The following is a 26,160-nucleotide window of genomic DNA, read 5'->3' on the forward strand; positions in this document are numbered from 1 at the left end:
TGGGGAAATAAAAATAAAAATTGTTATACATACATCCCCCTACATCTTTTGAGTCAGATTTTGGACATATTTCTGTTTGCTTTTTAGGATTTGTTTTGTTGGACAGTTTATTTTAGTTTAGATTTGTTTGATTTTTTTCCTTTGCTTGCTTCATTCCCATTGGAATAAACAATGGGAATTGAATGGGATAGCTACTTTATGACAGAATCAAAATGTTTCAAAATTCTTCATTCAATTCTCAATCTAATTTAAGTGGTATTTGTTGATTCCCAGAAGGAATGCAAGTAAAAGATTTTGTGGGCCGGCGCTGCGGCTCAATAGGCTAATCCTTCACCTAGCGGCGCTGGCACACTGGGTTCTAGTCCCGGTTGGGGCACCGGATTCTGTCCCGGTTGCCCCCTTCCAGGCCAGCTCTCTGCTGTGGCCCAGGAGTGCAGTGGAGGATGGCTCAAGTGCTTGGGCCCTGCACCCCATGGGAGACCAGGAGAAGCACCTGGCTCCTGCCATCGGATCAGTGCGGTGCGCCAGCCGTAGTGCACCAGCCACAGCGGCCATTGGAGGGTGAACCAACGGCAAAGGAAGACCTTTCTCTGTCTCTCTCTCGATGTCCACTCTGCCTGTCCAAAAAAAAAGATTTTGTGGTTGGCAGATGGGCTTTAAATCACTGTAATCTGCATTTCAGAGGGCATTTGGGTTACTGTTAACACCATGCCAAACATGGAGGAGGGTCTTAGTAAATGTTAGTGGTCCCAGACCCTCTACCCTAGCAATGTTGGATTTAAAAAAAAAAAAAAAAAAGCACATTCCTCAAAGGGTAAATTAAAAGGACAGCTGTTTCAAGATATGGACTTGATAATGGAGGTTAAAGAAGGTTGTAATTGAATGCATTATATATCATCCTGAAGTTATGTTTTCCCTCTTCAAAAACTGTAACATATTTTATTCTTAAAATTCATCAAAGGATTGGCATTGTGTGCAGTGCAATGTGGTTGGAGTGCCCACACCCCATATTAGGAGGCCTGGGTTTGAGATCTGGCTCTGCTTCTGATCTAGCTTCCTGCCAGTGTGCACCCTGGGAGGTAGCAGGTGATGATGGCCCAAGTAGTTGAGCCCCTGCCACATGTTAGAGACCCAGATGGGGTTCTAGGCTCCTGGCTTTGGCCTGGTCCAGCCCTAATTGTTGTAGGCATCTGGGGAGTGAACAGCAGATGGAAATCTCTGTCCTGGTTCTTTCTTTCTCTCTCCCTCTGCCTTTCAAATAAATAAGAGTCATTAAAAAGTCTTTAAAAAGTAGGAAACACCATCAAGCAATGAGTGGTGTCTACATTATTAATGTCAACTGGTTATAAACTTAAGTGATTGAAGTTTCTAGTTTGCTGTCGTCTTTCTAACCTTGGTTGTGACTTCCTCGAATCTAGGAGCTCCTTTTGATGTCTGAATCTTTGCCACAATGTGGAGACGCAAGTAATGCTCCAGAGATCTTGGAGGAGGAGAAGGTAGAGGAGGAGGAGGAAGAGGAGGAGGAAGGGAGGTCAACAAAAGGCTTACTGTGACTTATTTACCATTTTAGGTGCTGTAATGGGTTTCCTGACCATCATAGATCTGGTTTAGGATAATTTTAAATAGGCATTTGTCCTTGCAATTATGAATATCTCAGGATACCTGTGAGGTTAGCTTCTATTCTGAGCTATGAGAGTGAGGCAGAGTTCAGCTGTATTTTAATGGTACTGTATGCTAAAAAGATGCTTAGGAAATAATGAAGGCAGAGAGCTTTTAGTCTAATCACGAATGGCCCTTAGTTAGAAACCTACCCAACCACAGCAGGTTAACATTAGGTAGATGGAACAGAGACATCAAAGACAGAGCTTGACCTCATTAGAGAACAAAGGCAAGAGGAAATGATGTCAGCAGCAAGCGGTGGGATGCAGGATGACAAAGCACATGGAAATGAAGCTGGAGGGAAGAATGAGAATAGGGCACACGGGAAAGGCCCCTAAGCTCAGAGGCTGAAGACTGTGCCCTGATTTCAGCTGTCTCCCAGATGTGTTGATTTAGGTGGCATGCTAAGGGTTTTCACCAAATAGCCAATATAGTCAAAAAACGTTGAACCAGGGAAAATTCAGGGTTTAATAATGCTACTGAACGGAATTTGTTTCTTTCTCTAGGTGCATGGGCTGAATCAGTTTTAACCCTCTCATATCTTTGAGCTAGGGAATATAATGAGCCTGTAATATTTTTAATGTTTTGGAAGGCTCTCATGGGGAAGTAAGTTCCTATTTCCCCCCAAACACAGGATAAACTGCCATGCCCGTGTTCTCCTGCGAGTTGTTCCTCTTGTCTGTCTTCCCTCCAAGTCTCAGCTCAGATGTCACTCCTAGTCTGAATCCTCTTTGGATCTGCTCAGGGAAGTTGAATATCCCATTCTTGTTGAAACGAATGTACCTGTCTGTGTTACAGACCTTTTATCTTAGCCGTGCAGTCAGTAATTTATGAGTTTTTTCTTCTTATGAGGCTCAGTACAGAATCCTGTGTTGTTTTCGCTCTGACTTAGGTACGTAAATAAGCCCAGGGCCTAAGAAATGCATCCGAAACATGAGAGTGAGAAAGCCAAGCTCTTGAGTGCAAAGGAGCCTCACAAAAGTCAGATCTGCAGGAGAAATGACCTTATTTTGTTCACTCAGTTGTCTGCTGATTGCACTGGTAAGTCCTGAGGCTGGGATTTAACCCCTTTAGAATCCCTCTCTCCTTCTTGCCAGGATCTGGGGGGAGGGAACCTTCACGTAAGCTCAGAATTTTGAAACTTGTGGTGAGAGAAGTGAGCGGACAGAATCGGTGTCTTCATTGCGTCTTGGCTCATTTTCGGCTGATATAACATAATAGCTGAGATTAAGCAATCTATGAAGAATGAAAGTTTGTTTGGCTCTTGGTTCCTCAAGGCTGGGAGGCCCCAGAGCAAGCACTGGCATTTGTTTGGTATTGGTGAGGTTGTGTTATATAACACGGAATTTTGTGCTGCTGCACTTTTCTGTGACTCGGAATGCACTAGGCTTGTGGATACCTGCATCACAAACACCTCTGTTGCCTTGGTTGTGCCATGACACCATGACATCAGCAGGGAGTGGGAACTTCTCAGCTCCACTGTGATCTGACAGGACTGCCGTAGTATATATAGTGTATGTATTTGTTCACTAACTGAAAATTGTCCTGTGGCACATGGCTCTATTTTAGTTATATTCTGAAGAAATGTAGAAAATGTGTTTCTCACTCTATAGCAGAAGATATTATGGGCTACAACTGGGCTAAAATAAATCAATTTATGGATAGGTAATTGAGGAATGTGGGCAGGCATGCAAATGATCAAAGAAGTTAGTACAAGCCCTGTTTCATTTCTGTGGTAAGAATTTATGGTGTTATTAGTATGTTACCCTCAGCAGCTACAGACTTCCAGAGCTATGCTTTTTTATGGATTAGTTCATCCTTGATCAATCGTACTGTGCTGTGTATGCCTGTTTGTGTATGCCTGTGCAGCCTCCAGTGTTGTGGCACCGTAGAAGTAGCATCAAAACCTTTATCATTTACTAGTTGTATGATTTGAACAAATCAACATTTCTGAAGCTCTTGTGAAAAATGCATGCAGTGGAACTCTTAAAAATTCATATTATTTGTGAGAGGTTCAAATGATATCACTGGTTTTTCTACCAAATGCAGTATTGAGACGTACCAAACCCAATGAGAGTTTACAGTCTTGGAACAGTCAGCTGTTGGAGATTTGTATGATTGTTGTCTCCCACAACTTGCTAGAACATTGAAATCGGGGACATTGATATTGCTTGTCCATCTTATTGTTCCTCTAGCCAGTCACTCATGTTAGCAATCTGTTTTATACCTTTGGGTGGTAATATCCTGGAAGTTAGGACTGTCACTCTTGTCTCTTTCAAATAAACAATTAGCACTATCAAGAACAGATAAAGAATGTGCTGGTTTTGAACACATCAACAGAATTATTGACAGAAAAATCTTTATTTCTCAGAGAGTAGTGTATTTCAGTTTGTAGAGTGAATGTAAGAATAACCAGAATATTTATATTTTAATATAAATTTATATTTATATTCTACATTTCATATAGAGCAAATCACATATAAATTAATAAATTATATAATGTATTATGTATAATAAATATATACATATATTTCTAATAATAAGCATATTCATATTTCTAAGCCTTATACTACAATATTTTGTTGCCTTCTTCCGATTACAAATAACTTATGGAAATTATTATTTCTCACCCTTGCACTTGTTTCTCAGCCCAGAATTCTCTTCTTCTCATAGATTCCTGGTGGATGAAAGTTTACTCACCCACGAGCCCTGTCAGTAATGGAACACCCCTCTTCACCCCGCAGCTGAGGTGAGTGCTCTCCATGAATCTCTGTGTCTCTACGCATGGGGATTTCTTTTACCTCTATCAGTAGCTCTCGTTTAATTTTGTGTTATGTGCACTTGTAAACATGGCCTCCTCGCTGGTAGATAAACTCTTTTACAACTTCTTGCTGGCATTCTACATGAATTAGTTCTTCTCTCTCACAAATTAGGGAACTGAAGTGAATAGATGTCACAGTCCTAATAGATGCCACAGCTGGGGAATGCAGACAGGGAGGTTCAAAGATCGGACTGATAGTCCTCTTAACATGTCTCTATGCACACGTCTTCTGTATGTAGACGATAATCCCTCAGAAGGCAAAACGAAGCCTTCCCGCTTATTCCTTAAGACTTTGAGCATATGTATTTTTGAATGACTGAGTAGAAATATATTTGCAAACCCTGGCAGCAAAGATCTATAACTTTTAATCTGTAGAGGATATCTAAATATAGCAAATCACAATGGATGATTACAGGAAAAGAACATATGAGATTTTCAAAAGAATTACAATGCAAAAACCAGTAGAAGCATGTTCAATCTCATAATAAGTTAACAACAAAAAATATTGCTCTTACACTGTTAACTTGGAAGGACTGTTAAACAAAAACCAACGATGTTGAGGCTGGTTTGGAAGAATCTGAGCCCCCTAGATGCTAAGCAGTGCTAAAATTGAAGCACGGTTTCAGGAGCAAATGTCTATTCCAAGGCACCAACCGTAAAGCACGGCATGAGGATGCAGATGAGTATGTCACTGTGAAATGCTTGACAAAACCTTGCAAAGACCAAGCATTGTGCTCGAAAGATCTCTCCATCAGACAAAGGACCCTCTAAGGACGTTAAACGTGCCTTGCCGTCCTCTAAAGCAAGTCCTGAGCTTCCAGAAAACTTAAGAGGATTGTCAGGATGTTCAGCATGAGCCCACAGCCTCATCTTTTCATGGAATTTGGGTGAAATGTTGCAAGATTTATTGAATTTGTCTCTAGTAAGTGTGGTGGTAGTCAAGTTGTTAGATTTTTCAGACTTCTAGGCAGCACTGGAATCAATTTCTTTCTCTTTTAGAGATTCCAAGCAGAGAGAGGACAGAACCTAAAGAAATGAGCCTCTTGGCTCTTTTCCTGTAATGGCCTTCACATCTCTTTATTTTTTCTCCTAGAACATACACAAGCTGTATTGCTCCTGTTCAAAAGCCCCTTAAAAATTGATGTCAACAGACTGATACCATCACTTTCACTCATGTTGTCATCTATCCAATTATTAGATGCAACTGGCTGACAGAATGCAGTTTTTGCATCAACTGAGAGAAATGCCTTATGTTTTTAGGGTGTTGTCCTAGATGATGTAGTGTGGACACTGAAAAATCAATGAAGAAATAATTGTTTCCCCCATAGTCAGGGCACTGGATTGGGGAACCCCAGACAAGAAGGGAGCGACAGCATCTGTCACTACATCTACCAGCCCATATGTAAAATGTATTCTGTCACCATAAATTTGAGTTCCACTTGGTCAGAAGTTTTAGGATCCTTAGGAGAGATGAGCCATCACAGGGTATAATATTATTTCCACTGAGACAGTCAGTTTGTCATTTCAAGCATCTCATTCCATTGAACCAACAGGCCCCCAAATATCCTGCATCAGATGACCTCATTAATCCCAACTAGGATAGGGGAATGAGTCTGCTACTTGCAATGTGGGATAGGAGGAAAACATTAGGAGCTGGGAGAATCAGATGGGGAAGTTCATTCTGATGCCATGCACATGGGCAAAAATCCATGAAAGACCCCAGCAGACCTCTACAGGCAAGAGAATTAGAGGCTCAGACCCTGTGGATTTCAGGTTCCCTTGTACATTCCCTAGAAAGGGCCCAACCCCCTGGAGTGCTGACCAAGGCAATGGGCCCACAGAAATGATGCAGGGAGAAGACATCTTAAATGGTAATTATGAACTTTAGATAGATCACAGAAGCAAAGACTCTATTAACTACTCCTTGCATTCTCTCTTTTATAGCATCAATAAAAATTGCTGATAGGAGCTAGCCATTTAAGATTAGTCTTTATCAGATACTATTGGGACTGACAGAAAAGGAAAGAATTTCATTCCAGGTGTGTACAATGATCAGAGAAACTGTGGACTTCTATTTTAAGGGAGTAGAAGGTGTAGACAGAGATTACACTGTTTGGAAGTGCAGATGTCAGTGGAAGTGAATCGTAGGTGTGGAAGAGCCAAGTGACTGGATTGTGTGTAAGAGTAGAGGCGCCCTCAAAGACGCTAAGCAAACGGTTACATTTCCTAGTCTCTCTCACAGACGGGGTTTTGCACGTGGATAGAATTTCCAGTTGGACGTTGCCTGAGATACAGGAGGTAGAAGTAGGTAGACGCTATACTCCTGGTTGTTTGGGACAGCCACGTCAGGACATGACATAATTCCTGGGGGAGTAGTCAAGGGCCACCTCTCCAGCATTTTCATGCATTTTATCAGGTCCAGCAATGACTTTCTACTTAAAATAGTTGCAGTGGTGTCTTTGCTGTAACTCATCCCCGGCACAACTGCCAATGAAGGAATAGTAGAAGCATTTGCTTTTAAATGGGACATGAGACGAACCTGACCAGCTACTTCCATTTCAGTAAACATGGAGTAAGACAAGGAAAAGACATAAAACTGACAGGGAGTGGAGAAGAAAAATCTATCATTATTTAAAACTTTCTATGTATTTATTTGAGAGAGAAAACACACACACATTCTCATCTGCTGTTCATTTTCCAAATGCCCACATGGCTAGTCTGAAGCCAGGAGCCAGGGTCATAATTTGGGCCTCTTATTGGGGGGTCAGGAACTCAGTTACCTGAGTCATCACCATTGCCTGCCAGGGTCTACATTTAGCAAGAGGCTGAGATCAGGAGCTGGAGCCGGAAATCAAACACAAGTGACTCAGATATGGGATGTGGAAATCTTAGCTTATTTTAATCACTAGGATGAGTGACTGCACTACAGCTATAATTATTTTAAAAATGTTACTGTACATATACAGAAAAAAACAAGCACATTTACTTAGAATTTATAATATAGTTGTCAATTCTGAATCACTGTGTGAAAATCAGTTTTATTCCATTCACCTATAAACTCTGAATATATAACTTAAAAAAGGTAACATTTGTTTGCAGCTAGAAAATACAAAAATAGGAATTTTAAAGTTAAGGAATATAGGGAGCAAAAATTTTTGAAAAAACTTTCAAAACCAAGATAGATTATGAGGGAAGTTATAAATCTTATGGACAAAATTAATGAAGGCACAAATAAATGACAGGATATATGAAGATCAGTGTAAGTAGGACGAATATGGTAAAGATGTTGATTTCCCCAAATTAATTCATAAATTTTTTTTTTTTTTTTTTTTTTTTTTTTTTTTTTTGACAGGCAGAGTGGACAGTGAGAGAGAGAGACAGATAGAAAGGTCTTCCTTTGCCGTTGGTTCACCCTCCAATGGCTGCCGCGGCTGGTGCGCTGTGACTGGCGCCCCACGCTGATCTGAAGCCAGGAGCCAGGTACTTATCCTGGTCTCCCATGGGGTGCAGGGCCCAAGGACTTGGGCCATCCTCCACTGCACTCCTGGGCCACAGCAGAGAGCTGGCCTGGAAGAGGGGCAAGCGGGACAGAATCCGGCGCCCCGACCGGGACTAGAACCCCGTGTGTCGGCGCCGCAAGGTGGAGGATTAGCCTAGTGAGCCGCAGCACCGGCCAATTCATAAATTCTTATCATCTCAATGTAAAGCTCAACTATGTGTTCCATGAAATTTTTTTTAAAGATTTATTTCATTTAGTTTAAATAGTTAGAGAGAGAGGTAGAGACAGAGAGAGAGGTCTTCTATCTGCTGTTTCACTCACCAAATGGCTGCAATGGCCGGAGCAGCGCCAATCCGAAGCCAGGAGCCAGGAGCCTCCTTCAGGTCTCCCACGCAGGTGCAGGGGCTCAATGACTTGGGCCATCTTCTACTGCATTCCCAGGCAATAGCAGAGAGCTGGATCAGAAGAGGAGCAGCCAGTACTAGAACCGGCACCCATATGGGATGCCAGCGCTTCAGGCCAGGGCTTTAACTCACTGTGCCACAGCGCCAGCCCCTCCACAAAGTTTGACAGGCTGATTTTCTAATTTCTACAGACCTGAAAAGGCCAAGGAAAGGATAGTCAAGGCAATTTTGAAGACAAAAAGGTTGAGGGATTTGGTTTACTGGAGGTGGAGACTTACCTTAAAGTTACAGTAGTTGAGGCCATGGAGCATTGACCCCATTAGTCATGTAGTACTGCTTATACATTAGACAAGCACATAATTGGAACACAAGGACTGAGACCAAGACCAGTGCATCTGAGAAACTTGATGTCTACAGAGCTGCCTGGTAGAGGTGGGAGAAGGATTATTCAGTAACTGCTGCTGAGCCAACTAGTTATCCATATGTGGACACAACAATTGAGTTTTTGCCTTACGTCATATATGAAAAGCAATTTCAGTTGGTGTAAGGTACGGAGTCTATATAATGCAGTACACATAGGAATAAATTTTTATGTGCACACAGTAGTGAAGGATTTCTTAAAAGGGACACATTTTTTAAAAAATAAAGAAAAAGAAAGCATGGTCAACTTAAAAAAATGAAAATATTTTACTCCATTTTTGACAATTAAAATTAACTAATTTAAAAAACACATTGTTTTTTTGTTTGTTTGTTTGACAGAGTTAGACAGTGAGGGAGAGAGACAGAGAGAAAGGTCTTCCTTCTGTTGGTTCACTCCACAAATGGCTGCTACAGCTGGAGCTACGCCGATCCGAAGCCAGGAGCCAGGTACTTCTTCCTGGTCTCCCACGCAGGTGCAGGCACCCAACCACTTGGGCCATCCTCCACTGCCTCCCTAGGCCATAGCAGAGAGCTGGACTGGAAGAGGAGCAACTGGGACTAGAACCATGTGCCCATACGGGATACTGTCACCGCAGGCAGAGGATTAACCAAGTGAGCCACGGCGCCAGCCCCATTGTTCTTGAGAGATATCGTGGAGTGGAAAAGTCTACCATGGGCTAGGAAGAGATGTTTGATGCACAGAGAACCAACAGATTACACAGAATGCACAAATAACTTCAAATAATGAAAAAAAAATCATACTTCCAAATTAAAAATGGGTAAAGAAGTGATTAGACATTCCACAGAAGAAAAAATACAAATGACAATCAAGAATATTAAAATTTAAATGTGAATAGTGTCATTATGATTTTGTAACATCGTTCAGATGCGAGTTGAATATTAAAATCTAATGCTATCAAATACTGTGAAGAATGCGGAACTTTGAGTCCACATCTACCACTGACAGGAGAGCAAATGCTTCCCCCGGATTATCCCTGAGAAACGTTCATTCATGGATCCTGATGTTCTTAACAACACTGTTTGCAATAACACAAAACTGGTTTTAAAAATGTCACAGATGGAACCAAGTTGAGAATTCCAATCTGAATTTCTCCTATTCAAATACTGAATAAAGTATTTGACCTCGAGCTTGTTTCTATCAGTGTACATTTTGCAAAAGCAAGTTGCTCTATTTTTGTTTGGTCGACTCTTCTACTTGAGAGAAGATCTTTGTGTGTAGACAGATGGTAAACTTTCTACAATGTCAAGCTATTGGTATCAGTTCCAATTTACACATTCTAGATTTAATCACTTATCTACATTTAAATTGTCTCCTAATTATTCATGGATGTTTCTTTTTTGGCTGAAATAACCTTGCATTTTATACACATAGTTTGAGATTATCTTGAATTCTGGCTACTGATCTCCATGAAATGTGTTCATGTGTCTTTTTCCATCTTAAAATCTGTGCTGAGACTATAACGGCACTGAGCAGGATAAGAATTGAAATTATTGATCACGTATTTTATACCAGATAATACAATGATAGTTTAAAAAATTCATGGAAAATGAAATTAAAAATAATCTTTTTGGCATGTTTTCATATACACATTTTTCATCAATGTTTTGCAGACCCAGTGTAGGCATGAATTTCAGAGCTTTTTTGCAGCAAAATAAACTCATATTTTAATTTATTTTTCATTAACATTTTGAAATACCCTCATGCATTTTCTATTAATTTACAATCATTAATGAAGATTAGGATTCAATACCCTATAGCAGCTATGTTGCATCGATGAGTCTGAAATTCATTTTTTATCTTAGGTAGCAACTCCACTCTGCTATAGGACCAAGCATAAAACAGCCAATGGAGTATTAGAATAATTATTTCCATCTGCAAGTGGAGAATTAATTTTGTGGTTGAGACTTGGCATCTCTGGTTTTCAGCTGTAATTTTCCTTCAACTCTCACCTTCTCTGTATCTTCAACACTCAAAGGCACTAAGCTATCCCAACTCAATTGCCGACTTCTCTGCATCCTGATTTGTGCCCTTGTATCATGTAGACATGAGACTCCCACGAACGCATTTGACTGTGGCTCTAATAAGTCTTTTTACCTAGTCATTTTCTCCATGTGGGCTTCAGCTTTACTGCTGTTACAGACCCTGATGGGGTCTTCCTTCAGTCCAACAAGAGCCCTCAGAAGCAGGAAATGTTTGCCTGCCACCAGACACATCTCATCAACTCAGGGAGCCTCCTACATCTTTCACAGCCTGGTGAACGTTGTGATTTATCTTACCCATTCTGCTTCCGCATCGTATAACCCTGCTTGCCTATGGGGGAATCATCGTCAGTCTTTATGGATAGTTCAGTGCCCCAGATGAAACACCTTACTCCTGAGTTTTCATCTTTTCTCTGCTTCTGGTTACTTTGATTACTTTTCCATTTTATATGAACATCCATTGATATTTTAGCTCATTAGAGAACAGCTTGTACATCTGCTGAGGCTCGTCAGCTGGATTTTTTTTCCTTAGTAATATTTTATGTTAGCATAGTTTCACAATTGTATTATGAGAGCTTCCCTTTGTTCTTGGGCCACTTTCCCTGTTAAAGTCTGCCACACAACATACCTACCTTTGCCCTTTGAGGTTTAGAGAGACCTGAACTTTTCAATCCGTTTGATTCAACCAAAATTGCTGTTGATATGAAAATAAGAAATATGTTGTGCCTTGGAAGACTCAAGACCCAGTTAGGTTAGCCAATGCCTTACAATATAAATCAGTTATGAACTCTAATAGATGATCTTTGCAACTATTTGAGGGCACAGAGGAAAGGACAGAACAATCTACAGGATTTTGCAAAGGGACAGGGATTTCTCTGCACAGAAAAGTGATAAAGCATTTCTGACAAATGGCAGCCACACAGGTAAAGGTGGTGTTGTGAGACCGAGCCTGTGTCAGAGGGCAGGAGGCATTGCTAGAGCTGAGAGGGCTGGACGCTGGGGAAGCAGCTGGAAAGGACAGAGGGAGTGAGATTATGAGGAAACTTTTCCATCTCCTACGCTCGTCTCATTGGATAGCAAGAAGAATCCACAAAAATACTTCAATAGAGAAGTGCTAAATTCTGCATTCCAAAAAACATCTAAGATGTCACAACTAATTTGGGGAGCTCTAACATTTCACTATTATAGGATTGAAACCACTCATTTAGATAACAACATAAATTCATGACATGGCTGCAGGTGATGTTTCCTTACGTCGGGAATCACACTTCATATGTTGTTTATAATCACACACCTCTATGAGGGGGTCTTCAAAACACTCATGGAAAATGCAAATTATGAGAAAAACTATTTATGGAAATTAGAATATTTTTACCCAAAACAATTTTATCTCTTAATTTCCTTTTCTTCGCAGACTTTTTGAAGTCCTTGTATTTGAGTATTTTACATGTCTGTAGTCACATTTCAAGTTCAGTCCATAGTTGTAGTTCCATGATCAACAGCTAAAACTGTGTTGTAATACAAATTGGAGAATATGAGAAAGATCAAGTTGGACATTTTCTCAACTTTTTAATGTTTTTAATATATTTAAATATATTTTTTCAACATGTTTTCCTGTGTCTCAAATCCTTCATGAAGACAAATCTGTAAGTTTTGAATGCAGAGACTTTCTTATTCACCACCATATCGCCATTATAATTGTAATATTTACTGGACAGATGGAATAAATAAATAGTCTCATGCAATCACACAATATAACTGGGAGCTGGTGAGAAGTAAAATATGGAATTTTAAAAGTGATGTAAGGTTCTAACAGGTTTGCATCAGGCTGATCTGTTGTAGGTCCCTGAAGCCTGATCTTGAGATAGGCAATGCAGCCATTTTTGCATGGACTGTCAGGGACAAGTATCTCAGGCAGAGAATTTATCTAAATTTATAAACTGAAGTGCAAAGATTCAAAACACCTTTACAAAGAAATGACTTTAGCCAATTGTAATTTTTAATTTCTTTCCTTCTTGACATTTTTTTGAAAAAAAATTAAAAACATTTTAATTACTTGAGAGACAGAAGGAGAAAGGCAGACAGATCTTTCATTTATTGGTTTACTTCTCAAATGCCCACAAGGACTGGGGCTGGGCCTGGCCGAAGCCAGGAGCTGGAAACTCAAGCTGGTCTCCCACATGCGTGGCAGATACCAAGTACGTGAGCCATTAGCTCTGCCTCCCAGGATGTAAACTAGCAGGAAGTTAGAATCAGGCGTATATCCAACACTCAAACTCAGGCGATAGAATGTGGGATGCAGATGTCCCAAGCAGTGAGTCTTAAGCATTAGGCCAAAGACCCATCCCTTGAATGTTGTTTTAGGTTAGCCAATGCCTTACAATATAAATCAGTTATGAACTCTAATAGATGATCTTTGCAACTATTTGAGGGCACAGAGGAAAGAACAGAACAATCTACAGGGGTTTTTGCAAAGGGACAGATCTATCCTGTAGATCTGCCTGATACTGGATGCATAAATAGCAACAGTGATGGAGGCTATGTAAGGACAGAATAATGTGGCTGTAAATGAAACCCAGTACAGGATGGACAGTCAGGGAGTGTTTATCTGACACTGGATTTCTCCTTGTTTTATTCTCATTCATCTAGTTTTATTCATCTTAAAGCTGTCACTGTTCAATCTCCGCCTCTTCCCCTAATATACTCTATGTGAATTTAGCAACCAGTATTTTCCTTCAGTTATGCTCAGGTTTGAACGAAGGCAGTTTTTTATTATGTATGTTTTACCCTTTCATATTTCATATCTGGATCTTGCATAGGGCCCTTCACTTAATTCATCATAATTGTTAACACATTTTTGTTGTCGTTGATGACTGGTTCTGTTACAGAGCAATCCAAAAACGTGTAGGGAAGGGCAAAATCAAACCTGCACTCATTTTCCTGTTAGTGGTTACAGCATTGTGTCAAGGGACGTCTTCGCATTTCCTTCATAGACTGAGAAACCAGAGGATTGTCTCTTTAGAACACTTAGAGAATTAGAACACTTAGAGAATGCATAGACTCATCTTATATGTCATTTATTTGAAACAAACATTGAGAACCATTATAATGACATGCCCTATGTCCTACAATTCATTGTTACAAAGTCAAGACAAGGAAAACAGTGTCTTACTTTCTAATACAGTATTCTTTCTGTGATAATTTGTGAAGTTTACTGGCACATAGGGGCAACCACCTGAACAACACATATTCTCTCTGTGTAATATGCCATTGTAGGTTGGTAATTAATTGTATGACATCAAGCCTTAAAAATCATAGCTATCATTATTAGGCACTTTTCATATGCAGGGTGCTTTATGCTCACATCTGGCCTAGTGTTCATGGCAAGCTCACATGATAGATACTGTCACCCATATTTTGAAGGTAAGAACAATGAAAAGTTAATGCCTTTACATCTGACAATGCTGTGGCTAATCATAAACAGACAGACTAGCCCACATTTTATGGAGTGAAACATCCCGTGGCTCTAACAGTTAAGCTACATTTCCTGAATCAGACTTAGCTTTGAAATAAATATATACGATCTTTCCATGACTATAGTTCCTTCCAACTTCAGTAATCAATGGCTTGACTTCCTGCTGTGTCTTAAAGCAAGCACTAACTCCACTCACTCTAAACTTGAAATACTGATAACCTGATTGAGTGTTCTTATGGGGTGTGCTTATTTGTTTTCCCCATGAACTACAGCAAGTTTTTGTCCCAGAGCTTTGCATGTCGCTTTAGAAGTTGTCTTGGCGCCAATTACAGCTCTGCTTGTCTAGAGAACAGAGGCACACTGTAATGACAGTGGCCTGCCAGCTGGGCCCTGATCATTTGTCCATTAACATTTCTACCTGTTCTTAATTGAAAGGAATGCTCCACCTACAGTTTTCCTTTTATATTGTGCAGTACCGTGCTGATCAACAGTGATCTTTTCTGAAATACCAGACGTGTATAACATGTAAAGTGTTCTACCTCCTTATTATTGCAGATGGGACCGCCAGGTCTCTTTCCAGGGGAGCCAGCTACGCAGCTGATTCATCTCCCATGCCCTGGTGTGTCTGCCTTCCCTCCTTGTTCTTTTTCCATTGAACATGTTGTGCTCATTAGCATCACCACTGCACACTAAGAAAGGCCAGGATGCACGGGATGTGTTCTATTTTTTTTTTCTTTTTTTTTCCAAGTAGGGGAGTGGGCCAATGCTAAGTAAAACAAGGAGGAAGTACCTCATTTCTATGTGTCGATAATACTTCTCCTCTACACCGATTTTAGAATTTGCCATCCGAATAATTAGCTTCGTCTTCTGAGGTTATATTTTCCATAAGAAAACAGTAGATAATAGGATTATTTAGAATACTGTTAAAATATGTAGCTTTTTCCACAAGTTTCCTAGTTTTCAATTTTTCAATAGCATGAATTCATTCTGAGAATTCAGTGATTAAAAAAGTCATCATATTTTTATGGGTGATGATGCTCTTAATCCAGTATTTCTTACACCGTGGTTCCAAAACTGCCGCCAGCTTAGGGAAGATTCTGAGAAGCCTCCGGATTTCCATATTTTTACATTAAGTTTTTCTACCTCCTCTTTATATCTTCAGTATAAGTATATTCTGGATCCCGGCTTTGCAACCCTTGTTAGCTGAATACCAGCTCTACTTCTGTTCCAGTAATGGCTTCTGTGTTTAGCTTCACTCCAGGTAAAGATCAAAATGTAGATATTTGTGGCATACCGTAGGAATGAGGATTTCTCAATCATTTGAAAGGCGCAGTGCAGTAATGGGGCCGTCACACATCTCTCACTGGTGAGCCGGGCAAGCATGCACCCTGTGCTTGAGCATGAAGCAGTAGCACTTCGGGCAGGGGGACAGCAGCTGTGCCCCCTGGCTGCTTGGCCTCCAGGTGAAGATTTGCAACAGTTCTTTGTGACAAAGACTCTTCCAGCTTCAGAGAGTGGCAGTGATTACAGTGGATATTCCTCGAATGCAAAATTCAGTAATGTAAATTTTATATTCAAGTAGACATAAATACAGCACTAATAAGTGATTCATAATTAAAATCAGCATTAGAGATCCTATCACAGGGTTTCATTAAAGTGAGAATTCTGATGAGCTCAAGCAATTAAGTCTGTGGTTATTAATATTTTATAAAACATGCCAATGCACGTGAACATTTCTACACTATTGTATTTAGGTCAGCATTGGAGAAAATGTGAGATAGAAATACATATTTGACTAAATCTTCCTTATTATTAAGTATATATTTTATTACCATAGTCATGTTTTATAATCTTATTTCCATAAAATAATTTAGTTGAATAGATGTTATTTATTTGAAATAAATTCATTTTTCTCATGGTTTCATTTATTTTTCTGACTTTATTTTGTTAGGTGCATGAAATTGTTGAGATGAAGGAATTTATACCAAATTGTGCAACTTACAGTCACCATGTGATCAAAAATACCAGGGAATTTTTGTTCTTTGTGAAAGGAGACTTCACATCCTAAAAGCCTAAGAACACATTGGTGTGTGCTGTGTAAATGATACCACTTGTTTGAACGTTTTCAGGGACGGGATTCACAGAAATGGAAGATACCCTAGGTATTACATAGTGTAAGTCCCTGTTTAGCAAGATGTGCACTCCAGTAGTTAGAACCATTGTTCAGATAACACAGCAAGTTCAATTGTAGCAGTAAGTATCTCTGTACTCATAACCCTAATAGACACACTGAGTTAGTGTCAGAGCCCTACCTAGAACCCACTTCTTTTGTATCTACGTCCAGCCTTTTTATTTTACCACAGTGTCTTTCTAAGTCTGCCTACCAGTGAGAGGAAGCTCAGTGATTCAGGCAGGAATCAAATAAATCATCACAACCTCTCGCAAATTCTAAATGGTTCTGATTCCATTAATATCACATAGCAGCGTTCACATAATTCATCTGGAAGTGGGTTGAGAAGCTGCTCTTTTTGTCTTCCGTATTGGGAAGAAGAAACATGGGCTACGTTATGGAAATTGGTGTTGAGCTCAGGCAGCCATGCACAATGAACCACAGTGTTTTCTTAACAAAAATTTTTTTTAACTATTTTGACAGTAGGGGTGAAGCTTTGTCATCTTCCATTTGCCTTTCTAATTGTGGTAACAAATGACAGAAACTGATGTGGAAATTTTGTAAATGATTAAAGATATCTGTGCTGTCTATATGCTCTGTTGCTGAAAAACCAATTACAAGGTGGGCTTTCCGTATCAGAGGACTCTTGACACAAATATCAAGTTGCTTTGATCATAGGTTCTTTCTAAGCTCAATTCTGACAGACACCCAGGCCTTGGGGAGAACAACAGAAAAACAGTTCAGGTTTGAGCAGCAAAACTCCGAAGCATCTATCTGATTTGGAAATTATAATGGGGCCTGGCTACCCTAGAGCACACTGGCAGGACTTTTCAATAGCACTTGTCACTCCCCCTCTTCATGGAGGAACGACACTAAACCCTGCCTAGGCTTCATATCCGAATCACGGCACCATTATGTCGCTCCCCCTCTTCGCGGAGGAACGACACAGGACCCTGCGTTGTTCTTTCGTCTGCTCGGCCCTGCCCGGGTTTGCTGCTGGTTCTTCCCAGGTTGGCTACCATCCCTCCCACCTCCGTGGAAGGGCAGTTCCCCCTGCCACTTTCCCCACTTCCGCGGGGGAGCGGCACACCGCCGGCCGGCTCTCTCGGGGGCTGCACAGGTGTTCCTTCAGATAGATGTTCTTGGTGCATGTTGTCTCTCTCCTCCTTTAAAGTCCTCTTCCACCAATCCCAACTCTGCTACCCACAACGCCAAGCACGCTGCTCTCCTCCAATCAGGAGCAGGTCCTGCTGTTTATTGGTTGAACTGGAGGCAGCTGTGTAGAAGCTGTTTCCTCCTCTCCCAGCGCCATATTGTGGGAGAGCAGATGCATAGAATAAGTCTTAATTCCAGTAACTTAGTCTAGTCCGAGTTGCTCCAGTTGCTCCCCACAGCACTGGTACAAAAAATAAGAAACAAATTTTGATGTATTGCAGGCATGAGAGTCATTGATGCCAATACAAAGTGTTTGCAGGTCTAAATCTGCACCTAATATCTAGAATGTTGACAGGTTGGATACACACACACACACACACACACACATATATATGGAAAAAAAAACAATAACAAAAACTGATAAACATGTACATATCCTTAGAATCATTGATAAACATACTAATGAAAAATAAAACAAGAATATTTCTTTTAAAATTTTGAGTGACAGAATTATTAAGTTGGATATTGTGAGGTTTAGTGTGGGTGTGTATAAAACTTTGTGCCTTGCTACAGGGAGTACAGACTCAGTGCAGCCATCTGAAAGAGCAATCGGTCATTACTGAGCCGAATTATGCACACAGAGCAGCAGTTCCATTCTTAGTTATATCCTCCAGAGATGTTTTCACATAGGTCCCAAAGGGAGCATGTTCGAGAATATTCGCTGTAGCGATATTTATGTTGCAGTAAGGTGATTTCAAGTTGGCTGTCCATCCAGGTGAGACAGGCCCGTTAGAGCTGGCAAATGCACACTGAGGAGCACCATGCAGCATTTGGAGCCAGAGGTAGAAACACACATAGCAGCAGGCATGAATCTGAAGGCATTTCCTGGGTGAAGAAGGAAACATGATAATGTGTTTAACACAATAGCATTACAGGGACTCAAAATGCATGTACCTTGAGCTAAAAAATTGACACTTTAAAAAAGAATATACTAAACAGAGTAGTTGCTCATGGAGTCAGGGAAGATAGAGTATAATGCAAAAATTAAAATATATAAAATAAAAATAAAGACAGACATGGATTCTGCTTCAGCTCAAAACAGTTACTTGAGAGTTTAAGTCCTTTATGTGGCACTTTTCTTCTCTCCAAACCCTTTCCCTCCTCTCATCTGCTCTCAGCCCCTCTCTCCTTTCTCCACTCCTCTCCTCCCCCGCGTTCCTCTACCTCCTGCTCCTCTCCCTATCCCTCTTGCTCGTCCCCTTTCCTTTTTAAACATGACAGCTCTTCAGATGACTACAAAGTGCAGCAAGGACTACAGTTGAATATGATTTAGCAGCGGTGGGGGCAGGGTCTCCAGTGCCCCCTAGATATCTTCCAATTCCCAAGTGAAAGAGGCTAACTGCTAAGGACAGGAGTTGTCTTCAGCCCTGGGTTTCTGAGAACAGAGCCCCATCCGACTGTGTGCAGGGGTAAGATAGTGCCTGTGGCTCAAAGAAAGGAATGCAGGTCAGTCCAAATTCCAGACTGGCTCTTCAGTGCCCTGTACTAAATACTGCACATGTTTGGAAGCTCCTGACTCGTGGCAGTTAGTTAAGGCAAGATAGTAAAAACAGTACTCAATTATTTCTTAGGATGAAATAAATTGAATACTGAACTTATAGAGGTCAATTGTCAATAAAATAATTAATCTTTAATTGTGAAATCCATGCATATGACAGGTCATCAAAAAGCTTACAGAAAAAGTATATTAGGAACAAACTATGCATGGTTTTTTATTTATAAAGATTTATTTATTTTTTAGAAAGCTTTAATTTAATAAATACAAATTTCATAGGTACAGCTTTAGGAATATAGTGGATCTTCCCCCCATACCCACTCTCCCACCCCCACTCCCATTCCACATCCTACTCCCTCTCCCATCCCATTGTTCATTAAAATTCATTTTTAATTATATACAGAAGAGCAACTCTATGCTAAGTAAAGATTTCAACAGTTTGCACTCACACAGACACACAAAGTGTAAAGTACTGTTTGAAGACAAGTTTTACTGTTAATTCTCATAGTACAACTCCTTAAGGACAGAGGTCCTACATGGGGAGTAAGTGCACAGTAACTCCTGTTGTTGATTTAACAATTGACACTCTTATTTATGACATCAGTAATCACCCTAGGCTCTTGTCATGAGCTGCCAAGGCTATGGAAGCCTTTTGAGTCGACAAACTCCATCAGTATTTAGTCAGGGCCATAAGCAAAGTGGAAGTTCTCTCCACCCTTCAGAGAAAGGTACCTCCTTCTTTGAAGGCCCCTTCTTTCCACTGGGATCTCACAGAGATCCTTCATGTAGATCATTTTTTGCCAGAGTGTCTTGGCTTTCCATGCCTGAAATGCTTTTAAGGGCTTTTCAGCCAGATACAAATGCCTTTAGGGCTGATTCTGAGGCCAGAGTGCTGTTTAGGGCATTTGTCATTCTGAGTCTGCTGTGTGGCCTGCTTCCCATGTTGGATCATTCTCTCCTTTTTAATTCTATCTATTGTTATTACCAGACAATTGGCCTTATATCTATATGATCCCTTTGACATTTATACCTATCTATGTGATCAGTTATGCACTAAAAATGATCACTTTAACTAGTAAGATGACATTAGTACCTGACAACTTAATGGGATTTGGAGTACCATGGCACATTTTTAGCTTTTCCCTTAGGGGTAAGTCCATGGCAATGTGTGCCGAACTGTACATCTCCTCACTCTCTTATTCCCACTCTTCTTTTTTACTGTGATCTATTTTCAATTGAATTTAAACACCAATGAATAATTCTGTGTTAAGGATTCAACCAATGGTATTAAGTAGAAAAAGAAAATAGTAAAAAGAATAAAATAATAAACTGTTCCTCAGAGTCAAGATAAGGGCTGATCAAGTCATTGCTTCTCATAGTGTCAATTTAATTTCTACAGGTTCTTTTTAGTTGCTCAGTTAGTTGTCACAGATAAGGGAGAACATATGATATTTGTACCTTTTGGACTGCCTTATTTCACTCAGCATGATGTTTTCCAGATTCATACATTTTGTTGCAAATGACTGGATTTCATTTTTGTTACCACTATGTAGTATTCCATGGAGTACATGTCCCATAATTTCTTTATCCAGTATTCCATTGACGGGCACTTGGGTTGATTCCATGTCTTAGCTATTGTGAATTGAGCTGCAATAAACATGGAGGTGCAAATAGCTCTTTTATTTGCTGATTTCATTTTCCTTGGGTAAATTCCGAGGAGTGGGATGGCTGGGTCATATTATAGGGCTATATTCAGATTTCTGAGGAATCTCCAAACTGTCTTCCATAGTGGCTTTATTAGTTTGCATTCCCACCAACAGTGGATTAGAGTACCCTTTTCCCCAAATCCTTGCCAGCCTTTGTTGCTAGTTGATTTCTATATGCAATCGATTCTAACATGGTGAGGTGAAACCTCATTGTGGTCTTGATTTGCATTTCCTTGATGGCTATCACTAGCTGAACATTTTTTCATGTGTCTGTTGGCCATTAGATTTCCTCTTTTGAAAAATGTCTGCTGAAGTCCTTGGCCCATCTCCTAAGTGGGTTGTTTTGTTGTGGTGGAGTTTCTTAGTCTCTTGTAGATTCTGGTTATTAATCCTTTATCAGCTGCATAATTTGCAAATAATTTCTCCCATTCTGTTGGTTGCCTCTTCACTTTCCTGAGTGTTTCTTTTGCAGTACAGAAGCTTCCCAATTTGATGTAATCCCAGTTGTTAATTTCGGGCTTTGGCTGCCTGTATCTCTGGGGTCTTTTCCAAGAAGTCTTTGCCTGTGCCCATGTCTTGCAGGGTTTCTCCGATGTTGATGGTATCAGGTTGTAGATTTATATCTTTAATCCATGGTGAGTGGATTCTTATGTAAGGTGTAAGGTAGGGGTCTTGCTTCATACTTCTGCATGTGGAAATCCAGTTTTCCCAGCAGCATTTGTTGAAGAGACTGACCTTGCTGCACAGATTGATTTTAGCTCCTTGATCAAATATAAGTTGGCTGTAGATGTTTGGATGGATTTCTGGTGTTTCTATTCTGTTCCATTGGTCTATCCATCTGTTTCTGTACCAGTACCAGGCTGTTTTGAATATAACTGCCCTGTAGTATGTCTTGAAATCTGGTATTGTGATGCCTCCGGCTTTGTTTCTGTTGTACAAGATTGCTTTAGCTATTCGAGGTCTCTTGTGCATCCATATAAATTTCAGCATCATTTTTTCTAGATCTGAGAAGATTGTCTTTGGTATTTTGATTGGTATCGCATTGATTCTATAAATTGCTTTTGGGAGAATGGACATTTTGATGATACTGATTTTTCGAATCCATGAACATGGGAATTTTTTCCTTTTTTTTGTATCTTCTATTTCTTTCTTTAATGTTTTGTAATTCTCAAAGTAGAGATCTTTGACATCCTTGGTTAAATTTATTCCAAGGTATTTGATTTTTTTTTTGTAGGTATTTTCAATGGGATTGATCTAGGAAGTTCTTTCAAAGCCATGACATTGTCTTTGTATATGAAGGCTGATGATTTTTGTGCATTGATTTTATATCCTGCTACTTCGCCAAACTCTTCTATGAGTTCCAATAGTCTCTTTGTGAAGTTTTTTGGATCCCCTCTATATAGAATCATGCCATCTTCAAATAGGAATAGTTTGACTTCCTCCTTCCCAATTTGTATCCCTTTTATTTCTTTTCTTTTTCTTGCCTAATGGCTCTGGCTAAAATTTCCAGTACTATATTGAATAGCAGTGGTGAGAGTGGGCATCCCTGTCTGGTACCAGATCTCAATGAGAGTGCTTCCAGCTTTTCCCCATCCAATAGGACGCTGGCCATGGGTTTGTCATAAATGGCCTTGATTGTGTTGAGGAATGTTCCTTCTATACCCAATTTGCTTAGAGTTTTCATCATGAAAGGATGTTTTATTTTATCAGATGCTTCCTCTGCATCTGTTTAAGTGTCATGATCTTTTGGGGGTGTTGTGTTATTTTCCTTATTCTTGTTTCTTGAATTAGTACATTTGTGGTGGCTTTTATGTTTGTACTTTGACTCTGTAGATGAGTGGACTATCTGCTTTCAGTGAATCTCTAGAGGCTTGTAGTGGGTGTGGCCAGAAAGCTTTGTTCAGTTCTGCAGCATTAAGGGTGTACCTAAGGTGACATACTCAGATCTGGTTTAGTAAATCTCTCTCTCTCTCTCTCATCAGAAGAGAAGTTTATTCTGCTCAGCTGAGGTCCTCTCCTCAATGGAAACCAGTGTCTGAGCACCAGCCCCAGTGGGTATAATGTTTGTCCTCTTTGTCTCAAGAAGCCCACAAAGGATCTGTGCAGTCTTCAGTGTAAGTTCAGATTCCCCAGCAGTGTCTCCCACCAGGTAACCAGAAAACCCCAAGCTAGTGGATTCTCCCACTGTGACTGCTCAAATTCCCCCCACTCGCGTCAGGAGTCTCCAGTTGGCTGGTTGCTGGGATCAGCTATTATGTATGTCTAAAATGGCACCTACTCTATAGGCTTGTTACAGGAAACCATTGTAAAGTGATTGGGGAGAGAGACATGTCTGTCCTGTCCTTTTTTTTTTTCCCTCCTCTAGTTTGGCTGGTACAGTTTCCCCCACAGGACTTCAAGCTGTGTTCCCTCTATGTTCTTCCTGCACCTTTTTTGCCAGTGGCTTGGGGGTGCTGGGGTCTTGCCTCACCTCACTTTCCAACACTGGTGAATTGGCTTTCTGCTGCTGGAACTCCGAGTTGTGGGTGCCCATGCCCACCATGTCCATCTAATTTCAATAGAGTTTCCTCTGCCATTTTCTCCCTAACTCTTCCCTGAGGCTACACTCTCTCTACTTTTTAAAAACTATTTTCTCCTAGACTAGAGCAGTAAGCTCCTTCTCTACTCTGCCATCTTGGAACCCTCTAAAGATTTTTTTTTTAACTTTTATTTAATGAATATAAATTTCCAAAGTACAGCTTATAGATTACAATGGCTCCCGCCTCCATAACTTCCCTCCCACCCGCAACCCTCCCCTTTCCCTCTCCCTCCCCCCTTCCATTCACATCAAGATTCATTTTCAATTCTCTTTATATACAGAAGATCAGTTTAGCATATATTAAGTAAAGATTTCAATAGTTTGCTCCCACACAGAAACATAAAGTGAAAAATACTGTTTGAGTACTAGTTATAGCATTAAATCTCAATGTACAGCACATTAAGGACAGATATCCTACATGAGGAGTAAGTGCACAGTGACTCCTGTTGTTGACTTAACAAATTGACACTCTTGTTTATGGCATCAGTAATCACCCTAGGCTCTTGTCATGAGCTGCCAAGGCTATGGAAGCCCCCTGAGTTCACCGACTCTGATCATATTTAGACAAGGCCATGGTCAAAGTGGAAGTTTTTTCCTCCCTTCAGAGAAAGGTACCTCCTTCTTTGATGACCTATTCTTTTTTTTTTTAAACTTTTATTTAATGAATATAAATTTCCAAAGTACGACTTATGGATTACAATGGCTTCCCCCCCATAGCGTCCCTCCCACTCGCAACCCTCCCCTTTCCCACTCCCTCTCCCCTTCCATTCACATCCAGGTTCATTTTCAATTATCTTAACATACAGAAGATCAGCTTAGTATACGTTAAGTAAAGATTTCAACAGTTTGCTCCCATACAGAAACATAAAGTGAAAAATGATAAATGATTTTTTAAATGATGATGAAATCAGATCAGACCTATTGTGATGACCTATTCTTTTCACTGGGATCTCACTCGCGGAGATCTTTCATTTAGGTGGTTGTTTTTTTTTTTTTTTTTTTTTTTTTTTTTTTTTTTTTTTTTTTGCCAGAGTGTTTTGGCTTTCCATGCCTGAAATACTCTCACGGGCTTTTCAGCCGGATCCGCGTGTCTTAAGGGCTGATTCTGAGAAGATTTTATTTATTTGTTTGAGAAGCAGAGTTACAAATAGAAAGAAGGAGAATCAGGGAGAAAAGTCTTCCATCTACTGGTTCACTCCCCAAATGGCCTCAATGGCCAAAGCTGAGTCTATCCAAAGCCAGAAGCCAGGAGCTTCTTCTGGGTTTCCCAAGTGGGTGCAGGGGCCCAAGTGATTGGACCATCTTCCATTGCTTTCCCAGGCCATAAGCTGAGAGCCGGATCAGAAGAGGGACAGATTGGACACAAACTGCCACCTATATGGGATTTCGGCTACAGGAGGAGACCTAGCCCACAATTCCAAAGGGCCAGTACCACTATGTGCGGTTTTAAAAGCTTTGCATTACAACAAACACCAATGGATAGGGAACTCTATAATGAAAGAAAGAGATATGATATATGGTTTTAAGGAGCTACAGTTCAGTAGAGAAAATTCTATCCAGAACAATGAACAAAGTAGACACCCAATCAGAACTTCAAGAGCTTAGCATGTGAAAGGTTTTGGTCTCATACTAGTGGGGTATGTGCATGTAATGTGGTCGAAGGAATGCATGTAAGTGGGAAATGGAAAACAGATATTATGTATTTTTATGAGGGTCTTAGAAATTTGAAGAAAATTTTGTCAGAGTGGATGTATATGAATTTTTCATATGAGTACCTCTCAACTACTGGGAGTGATTGTGCTACTGCTAGTGCGGACGATGTAGGCCAATCATTTTCTTTCCTTTCCAATGTTTCTCTCTCTAATCTAGAGCAAAATTTACCAACTGATTCTACTCAATTTGTATTTTATGAATTTTTATCCTTTCGGTTGTTTGTGTGAAAATATTTCCTAGTTTCTTCTAACTATATGAGTGCTGAGTGTGTTTTGGTAAAATATAGCTTTCTGATTATACTATACTCCTTAGTACTCATTATGCTCTACACGCAGAAAACTGATTGCTTAGTTGAGTTTTTTCTTCTTTGACTTCTCCCCAAGTTGTCCTCAGATCTGCACTCCACTCTTGTTGAACTGACACATCCCGAGACTCCAACCAGCCCTTTATGCAAAACATTCTCACTTCCAAATCCTAACCTTGCACCACTTTCTGGGTTTATAAACATCTCTACCATGCTGTGATACAGCAAAATGTTGTATTTTTTCCTAAAAGTTAAACTGCCTTGACTTTTCCCTCCCTTATTGATACCATGACATCCTTTTATCCTTTTCGGTTTTGAGAACTTAGAAACATGCTAGCTCACCTATACACTGACCTATAACCATTCAGTCACCCGATACTTCTGATTCTTTCTTTGCAGTCCTTCTTCTTGATATGAAAAGTGAACCAGGGAGTGAGTAACAGTGCTCACCTAGGAAGGGTTCTGCAGGTTCAGAGAGAGATCCGGGATGCACCGCTGGGAACGACTGGGGTTGTGACCGCTCGTGCTGGATGATGCTCGGAACATTTTGTTATGATTATGAGCCTGTAGCTGATGCTACAAGCTTAACTAGCTTTTAGGTAGTCTTCCGGAAAATATTTTTGAAGTTTCAAACATGCAAATAAATATGTTTTGGTGACACTTTGCTGTAAATTAGTTGCTCCTTGCAACAAATTTTTAG

The 26,160-nt window shown here is 40.3% G+C and overlaps 1 long non-coding RNA gene across 5 annotated transcripts in view; it reads left to right on the forward strand.

Moving 5' to 3' along the window:
* LIG4 (DNA ligase 4) overlaps positions 1 to 26,160 on the forward strand; it is a 176,995-nt gene that overhangs the window by 101,249 nt on the left and 49,586 nt on the right. For 2 of the 5 annotated variants that reach the window (XR_011378707.1, XR_011378708.1), the window contains exon 3: positions 4,333 to 4,408. This is a non-coding gene — a long non-coding RNA (DNA ligase 4). The other 3 variants (XR_011378706.1, XR_007920873.2, XR_007920875.2) reach the window with 3 other exon arrangements.

The sequence above is a fragment of the Oryctolagus cuniculus genome, chromosome 9 (assembly GCF_964237555.1).
Source record: "Oryctolagus cuniculus chromosome 9, mOryCun1.1, whole genome shotgun sequence".
NCBI lineage: Eukaryota > Metazoa > Chordata > Mammalia > Lagomorpha > Leporidae > Oryctolagus > Oryctolagus cuniculus.